Source organism: Nicotiana tabacum, chromosome 17 (genome assembly GCF_000715075.1).
Source record: "Nicotiana tabacum cultivar K326 chromosome 17, ASM71507v2, whole genome shotgun sequence".
NCBI classification, from domain to species: domain Eukaryota; kingdom Viridiplantae; phylum Streptophyta; class Magnoliopsida; order Solanales; family Solanaceae; genus Nicotiana; species Nicotiana tabacum.
In genome coordinates this window covers 90087413-90096403 of record NC_134096.1, presented here as the reverse complement: position 1 = coordinate 90096403, position 8991 = coordinate 90087413, and positions in this window count along the sequence as shown.

Here is an 8991-nt window from a genome sequence, read left to right as displayed (position 1 = left end):
GAGGATCCTCACCATGGATTCTCCACCAAACTTCGAGGAAGGACAATCAACCTACAGGCCCCCGAGATTCAACGACCAATACTATGGCTGGTGGAAAACTTGAATGCATGACTTCATAATGGCAGAAGACTCCGAGTTATGGGATGTTATTTGTGATGGTCCATACGTCCCAACAAAGAAGGTAGGAGAACCTGCTGTAATGGTGCCAAAAACCAGGAAAGAGTACAATGATGCCGACAGAAAAGTTGTAGAGAAGAACTTTCGCGCCAAAAAGATTTTGGTGTGTGGTATAGGACCTAATGAATATAACAGGATTTCAGCCTGTCAGTCTGCCAAGGGATATGGGAAGCTTTACAAACGGCACATGAAGGAACTACTCAAGTAAAGCAGTCCAAGATCGATATGCTCACCACTGAGTATGAGCTCTTTAGAATGAAGGATGATGAATCCATTCAAGACATGCATACTCGATTCACTTCCATTATAAATGAGCTACACTCTCTTGGAGAAATCATTCCTAGGAACAAGCTCGTGAGGAAAGTTCTTAGCATTTTACCTAGCTCCTGGGAAAGTAAGGTGAATGCTATCACTGAAGCCAAGGATCTACACACATTGACTATGGACGAGCTAGTTGGGAATCTGAAAACCTACGAGATGAGGAAAAAGAAGGACAGTGAAAGAAGATAACCAAAGAAGGAGAAGAATCTGGTACTCAAAGCTGAAAACAATGATTCGAGCGAGGAGGAGTGACATGGCATACCTTACCAGAAGGTTTCAGAAAATGGTTCGAAGAAATGGAGATATACCAAAGAAAGGTATTTCCAGCAAACCAAAGAATTATGACCTCTATCATAAGTGTGGACAGCCAGGGCATTTCATCAAAGACTGTCATCTTTTGAAGCAAGAACATTTCAAGCACAACTCTGATAAAGCAGCCAAGAGGAACCCGGTTCCTGACAAACGCTTCAAAAGAAAAAGCGCAGCCGACAATGTTGTGAAACAAGCTCTTGCAGCATGGGGAGACTCCTCCAGTGAGTCTGAAGAAGAAAATACTGCAGGTGATAGCTCCATGTTGGCAGTTGAAAGTGAAGCAACGGAATATGATTCAATATTCGCCTTGATTGCTCAGTCAGACGATAATGAAGACGATGACAATGATGACGTAAATTTTAGGGATATTCAGAGAAATCTGAAATCCTATTCTCCTAAAAAACTCATGTCATTAGCTAATGTATTGATTGATGCATATCATATTCTGGTGAGTGATAAGGATGCCTTAACCATAGAGTTAGGAGATGCTGGGCAGACTAGAGATGACTTGGTTGTTTGTATAGTTGACCTGAAGGAAACCATAGAAAATATGAAAAATGAAAAGGAGGTTCTAACAGAAAAAATTGCTAGTGTAGAACATGAAAGAGATGATTTGATGGTAATTGTAGTTGACTTGAAAGAAACCACTGAGAACCTTAGTAAAGAAAAGAATGCCTTAGTGGAGAAAGTTGCTATCACTGAGCAAGAAAGATATGATCTCCTAGTGGTAATTGCAGACCTAGAGGAAATAATTGAGGAACTTAAAGCAGACTCTAGGCCTGGAAATTCTGAAAAGGGAAAGGAAATTGCTAGTGAGGCACATATTAAACTTGAAAATGAGCTGAATATTGTGAAAACTAGTTTATGTGTTGAGCTTGAGAAAAATAGGCAGCTTCAAGCAGAATTGGAAAAAGTAAAAAATGATCTTGAGAAATCTCTTAAGTGGACCTGGTCCTCAAATGCTATTACTGCCATGTATTTTAACAATGGTGGAAACAGGCAGGGAATAGGGTTCCAAAGGGAGAAAGTTCCCTATAACCCTCATAGCAAGTACGTCACTGTACCTGATAACTGGCTTTGTACCAACTGTAGGAACAATGGGCATTTCAAGGAAAATTGCCAAGCCAGAGTCCAGTCTATTCAGAAAAATAAAGTTTTTGCTGAAAAAGTAACTACTGGAAGAGAACCAGGTGCTACTCACAAAAAATGCATGTTGCCTGCATGGACTAGAAAAGCTCTCATTCATCCCTTTTCTCATTACAAGGGACCCAAACTTGTTTGGGTTCCTAAATTTAACCCTTGAATTCCTTGTGCAGGGAACAGTGAGAGGAAGCAGTCAACAATGGATCATGGACAGTGGATGCTCTAAGCACATGACTGGGAATACCATGGACTTCCTTTCACTGAAAGTCCTTTAAGGAGGGAATGTATCCTTTGGAAATGGGAAAAAGGGGTACATTCTTGGTGTTGGAAAAATTGAAAAGTCTCTCTCACACTCAATCGAGAACGTGTATTATGTCAATGGTTTGAAGTACAATCTCTTGAGTGTTTCTCAAATTTGTGATAAGGGAAACAAAATGGAGTTTTTGTCAAAGATATGCACAATTACTAATCTGGTAACTGGCGAAGTGGTATCTATGGCCAAAAGATACAAGAACATCTACGTTGCTGATTTCGAGTCCCTACAATATGGTGACATGAGCTGCCTGAAAGCTGTTGATGATGATGCCAAGCTGTGGCACAGAAGGCTGGGACATGCAAGCTTCTCTCTTCTGAACAAGCTGATACAGAAGGACCTGGTTCGTGGCTTGCCAAGTTCAAAGTTGAAAGAGCACAAAGTATGGCACCTGGTACCTAGACCCTCAGATAGAACCATCATAGGGACCAGGTGGGTGTTCAGAAATAAGCTTGATGAGCATGGAAACACTACAATGAACAAGGCAATGTTGGTTGTCCAAGGTTACAATCAGGAGGAAGGGATTGATTATGATGAGACTTTCACTCCAGTTGCTCGTATGGAAGCCATCAGAATTCTCATTGCCTTTGCATCACATATGGAATTCACCTTGTTCCAAATGGATGTCAAAAGTGCATTTCTGAATGGTTTTCTAAAGGAAGAAGTCTATGTTAAGCAACCTCCAGGTTTTGAATGTCATAAACATCCTGAATATGTGTTCAAATTGGACAAGGCACTATATGGTTTGAAGCAGGCTCCTCGAGCTTGATATGAAAGGTTGTCAAAGTTTCTCTTAGAAAATGGATTTACAAGAGGAAAAATTGACAACACTCTATTTCTGAAGAAACGAGGAAGGAACCTGCTCATTGTTCATGTATATGTTGATGATATTATCTTCGGGGCAACAGCTGACTCACTTTGTGAGGAATTTGCAAAACTCATAGGAAGTGAGTTTGAGACGAGCATGATGGGGGATCTGAACTTTTTCTTGGGTCTTCAAGTGAAGCAGTCCACGAAGGGAACTTGTATTAGTCAGCAGAAATATATCAAGGAGATTTTGAAGAGGTTTGATATGGAAGCATCAAAGGTGATTGACACTGCCGCTAAGCTAGACATGGATGAACTGGCTCTCATGTAAATCAAATAATGTATCGAGGCATTATTGGATCACTCATCTACCTCACTGTCAGCAGGCCATATATTATATTCAATGTAGGTTTATGTTCAAGGTTTCAATCAAATCTTAAGGAATCTCATCTAAAAGCTGCTAAAAGGATTCTGAGATATCTTATGGGAACACAGGACCTGGTTCTGTATTACCCTTCAGGTGACAACTTTAATCTTGTTGGTTATGCTGACACTGACTATGCAGGTTACCTTGTGGACAAGAAGAGCACATCTGGAATGGCTCATTTCCTATGATCATGTCTGATTTCATGGAGTACAAGGAAGCAAAATTCAGTAGCTCTCTCAACAGCTGAAGCAGAATATGTTGCTGCAGCATCCTGCTGTGCTCAGCTCTTGTGGATCAAACAACAACTAGAGGATTTTTGGAGTATACACTGACTGTGTACCTCTTCTATATGACAACACCAGTGCACTCAACATGGCAATGAACCCGGTCCAGCTTAAGAGAACCAAGCACATTGATGTGAGACATCATTTTCTCAGAGACAATGTGGAGAAAGGGGCTTATTTGCATGAAGTTCTGTAGTACAGAAGACCAAATTGCAGACATCTTCACCAAAGCTCTGAGCAGGGAACATTTTGAGAAAAACAGGATGGCACTGGGGTTAATCAAGCCTATTTGAGAACCTGATTCCCTTCCATATGGATATGAAAGTTACATTCAGGTAAATCTAGATAAAGTGTTTTCCGGCCAAGCCTAACTTGCCTCTATACCATTGCAGGTAGACACGCATGATGATTATAGAAGCTGAAAAAATAATGCATGAGCGGTAAAAGAGAGTTGAAAAATCTTTTCCGAAAAACCGGTCAAGAACCTGGTTCTTGTACCACAGGTTAGTAGTCTTGTGTTTTTTTCATGCATATCTCAAAAGAAACAAAATTAACTTCCACGTCATCCACCTTTTCAGACCCTGTATATCACGTCTTTTCTTTCAAATCTTTTCACTTGCCTCTGCAACATTGCATCTTCCCATAAACCTACAGCCGTTTCAGAACCCGTTTCTCTTCCCTCAAAATTATCTTTTCCCTCCTTAAAACCCCTACACCTCCTAACCTTAAGCGATCATCCTTCTCTCTTTCCACTCTTCCAGAACCGTCTACCCAACTATCTACCATGGCTGAAGAGCAAGCAAACCTACCCACCTCTGAAGAGAAAACCCTTGACTCATCCGCCATATTAGAAACACCACCAAACGTCCCCTCTTCCACCATTGTTGACCCAGAAACACCCAAACCTGATTCCCTTTCACCCCCTATCTCTCTCATCACTCCCTCTGTCATACTCCTTCCTTAAGTGTTGAGGACTCAGAAGCACCCAAAATAGATAGTGTTTCTTCTCTGTTGCCTAATACTCTCAAAGAACAGAACAAGGATGAAGAAAAGGGTAAAACTCAACAAGGAAAATGGGTGTCCGAGGAAGATACTGATCAGTGTGCTAGTTCTCTGGTTACTGCTGCTGCTATGGAACCTCAGGAAAAGGAGGCCATCGAAAATATGTTGTCCATTGCTGCTGAGGGACTGGTGAATGAAGGACCTTCTACCATGCCTGAGTCTCAGGGGGAAGGGACTCCGCTCTTAGGAGAAAAAGGAACAATGGTGCTCTTTGAACCAGCTGCACCTGAAGAAGCTACTGGGAACCCTGTTGATGAACCCGATCCCCTCCATGAGGAAACATGTCAGGAATCATCTTCCCAGGTCAGCTTTTACCCTACTCCTTCTCCTCACTTTGACGCTGAGCCGTTGGAGTCTATCTCTCCCGATGTGAGATCTAGTGATGAAGATGAACAGGATGATGTGGTTTTCAGTGCACGCTTTAAGATTAAAAAGCCCGTGGTCACTCCTGAGCCCCCTCCTAAGCGACCTACCACAAGGTTGCAACATAAGGAGGCTTTTGAGTGTGCCTTGAAGAAAAGCAAAAGGAGTAACAAGAAAAAGAAGAAGAGGCTGGTGAAGGACGTGGAAACTATGTGTGACAAAAGTATACTTGTAGTGGAAGTGGATGAGGATGCTCAGGAGGAACCAAGTTCGCTGGTTGAGAAATCTCAGAAAAAGAAACAATCTGTTGAGATTGCTTCAAAGGAAGTTGTTGAAAAACCAAGTAAAAAGCCTGTGAAAGGTAGTGTCAAGTCTAAGCAAGTTGTGGAGGAAGAATTTGTGTCTGGTGATGATATTCTGGTTAAATCAAGTGGTAAGGGCAAGTCCATTGGCAGGTCTGGCAAAAGGAAGTTGGAAACTGTTGGGGAACCCGGTTCTGCAAAAAAGGTGAAAAGTGTAAGTGTATTAGGGCAAGAAAGGTTGAGACATCAAAAGGTACTGCGGGGTCGCACTTTTGACCCAGAGATTTCTAAAATGGCAGGTATGAGACAAATTCCTGAGATAGTGGAATTTCAGTAGTGGGGCCATCTGTTCAAAGAGGATGTGGCCAAAGTATATGAGGATGAGGTCAAAAGCTTTTATGATGACCTCTTCACTGTTGAAGATGACCACATCTGTGTTTTAGTGAATGGAGTGGATATGGTATTGGAGTTCCATCTGAAGGGTTGTCATCTGTGAGAGGTGCTTGTGGCTCTAATTTTAGGCGCGCCATTGTGAAAGAAAAAGTTGTCCAGCATGGGGAACGGGTACACAAAAAGGCTCTACTTCCTGTGTACCAACTGTTATTCGAGTTGTTTAACAAGGTTCTGCTCCCTCGTGCTGAAAGAAGATCCATTACTTCCAAGTCTGATCTATACTTAATGGAAGCACTAGATGAGTTCCGTTCTATCAACTTGCTTGCCATTATGATTGAACATATACAGAAAGTGACAGCTTTCAAAGATGGGAACCATGGACTTCCGTATGGATTTCTTATCACGCGTGTCTTCAAGTTATTTGATGTACCCTTAGGAAATCCCAAGATGGGGACCAGGAAACAAACCTTCTTTTAAAACTACACTGGAGGAATGTGAATGTATTGAAAAGGTTGGAGGAATGAGAAGCACTTTGACGATCTCACAGCTAATCAACGCCCAGAAGAGTGCCACAGAGGAGATCGGGAAGCTGAAGGTAAGGAACGCCATTCTTGAGACTCAACTTAGTCAAGCTATAGCAGCACCGGGGCCCTCCAGTTCATCAAGTGAAGAGGTTGCTCATCTGTCTAAAGAAAATGCTGAGCTCAGGCAACAGGTGGAGAACCTGAGAGAGAAACTGCTCGCAGAGCAAATGTCCGCAAATGCTCGGATTGACCTTGTTCTCAACACTCTTGTTGCCTCCTCCAAGCCTTCCTCCTTTAGTGCCCCCTAAGAAAATCTTCCAGTGACCAGTGTCAAGTTTTTATCTTTTGTTTTGATGACTTGTGGTAGTTGTTTTTGTCTTTTTTGTGATGTGAATGGATTTCACCTGTACTGCTCCCGCTTTCAACAGTCCAAACTTGCCTTTGCTGTAATGGCAAAGGCTTATGTTTTATAAAAATCAATGAAGACTCTCTTTTGTTGTTAAATGCTTGTCTTTTTCTGCTTCTCTTTTTTATCATGTTGTGTGCACACATGTGGCACGAGTTAGCTAGGCTAGACTTCTTTATGTTGATTGCTTGCTTGTGTATTTTTAATGATGCCAAAAGGGGGAAGATAAATTGAAGCAGGGGGATCTGATTAAGGGGGAAGCATAGAGTCCGGGAGAACTTGGGAAGTTCCTGGTACTTTATCTGGTTTATTGTGCTCTGCAAATGGTTATCAATTTTTAAAGTTTGTCATCATCAAAAAGGGGAAAATTGATGGGTTTAAAGTATCTTAGATTTATGTTTTGACGATCTAACAAATTTATTGTCAAGAACCAGATAAAGGACCTGATGCACACTTGGTATATTTATCCATCAATGGAATTAAGCTAATGTGAGCTGTATGACTTCAGATAGAAAAGAACCAACTCAGGGACCTGATCCCTTGGAGCTTCCCTGACAGCAGTACGAAGTCAACTCTACAGCTAGAAAGTGACTACCTGCACTGTACATGCTACAGTGTAGAAACAGTACAGCAGTCACTTCCCATTGGGAAGGGCTTTTTACCAACCAAGTGTTTACATCATCCAAGTGATGTCATCCAAAGGATATTAACAAGAAGCATTACAACAAAACATCACTTGAACACTTGTGAAACAATTCAAGCACTCAAGATCTGATAAGCAAGCATTGAAGTCACAAGTGCATTAAGAACAAAGTGCAATACTACTACGGACCAGTTCCATAACAAGTCTTTTGTATGTCCTTAGTTGAGTTGTATCTTTGTATTGGTTATTTATTGTAATTCCTACTTTGCTTATCTAGAAGCTTAAATTAGGAACCTCAAAAACCACAAACTCGTAGAGTTTGTATCGTTACTAGAGTTAATCATGAGTTTAAGTCTTTGTAATAGGTCTATTGCAAAGTGGCTTTGTAATAGGTGTATTACAAGTTAGTAAGGGATTAAGAGTTTAATTCCTAGGTTACAATAGGTTGTAATCTAAAGATTACTCAAGTAGTGAAGTTGAAATCCTACAAGTGTAGGTCGTGGTTTTTTATCCCCTTAAGCAGGGATTTTTCCACGTAAAATCTCATGTGTCATTTACTTACTGGTTCATTAGCTATTTCTGTGGGAACTGGTATAGGACCAGGTCTCTATACAGTTTGGTGGACTCATACATTCTATCAGATTTGAGTTACAATATTTGTTCGTTTTAAATTTAAATTATATATACTAATAATGTAAAGGTCTGCGTATATAGTACACACTACCCTCCCCAGACCTCATTAGTGAGATTATACTGGATTGTTGTTATTGTAAAATATTTTACAATATTAGTGCAAGCGAGTCGGCTACTCTATTTTTTAGATTATCATGTCAAATTTGCCAAGAAAATTTACCTATTGTTGTGAGTTGTAGGTTAAGTTTACGTGATGGTGTAAAAATTTATATATGTTTTCTTTTTAGGTTTTGATGCCTAGGGAATCTATGGTAAGAAGAAGATAAAAGTTATGCTAAAAGAATAAGAAGAAAAACTATGGATATTTCAGTCTACATTTGTGGGGCTGTGGGGTAAAAACTTGGCTTCCAAGGTGTTCTTTCCTTGACGATTTCAACACTTCCTTTCTTTAAGGAGTAGTTCAAAAAGTCCTTTTTGGAAAAAGAGGGATGGAATAATAGTCAAACAAGAAAAGAGAGCAAACTACAAAGCAATTATGAATTCCTTTCGCCTGTTGAGTCATTAGCCTAATTGTCCCTGTCATTAGAGAGTTGATAGGATACAACAACAACAATAATTATGCTTTAATCACAAATTAGTTAAAATTTATTACATGAATCCTCACTGTTCATGTCATTTTATTTAGGTGTCTAAGTGAGCATGTCTCAATGTTTTAATTACTACGAGATTTCATCATAAATTGACTAATTTTATGCTGACTGTCGACCTATCACAACCCTCCTCCTTTATCTAGACTGAAACAGCTATATCAACATGCTGTGTGAAGTTCACATGGATGGAATTAAATAAAATTTTCGAAAACAAATAAAATTGTTTCTTAC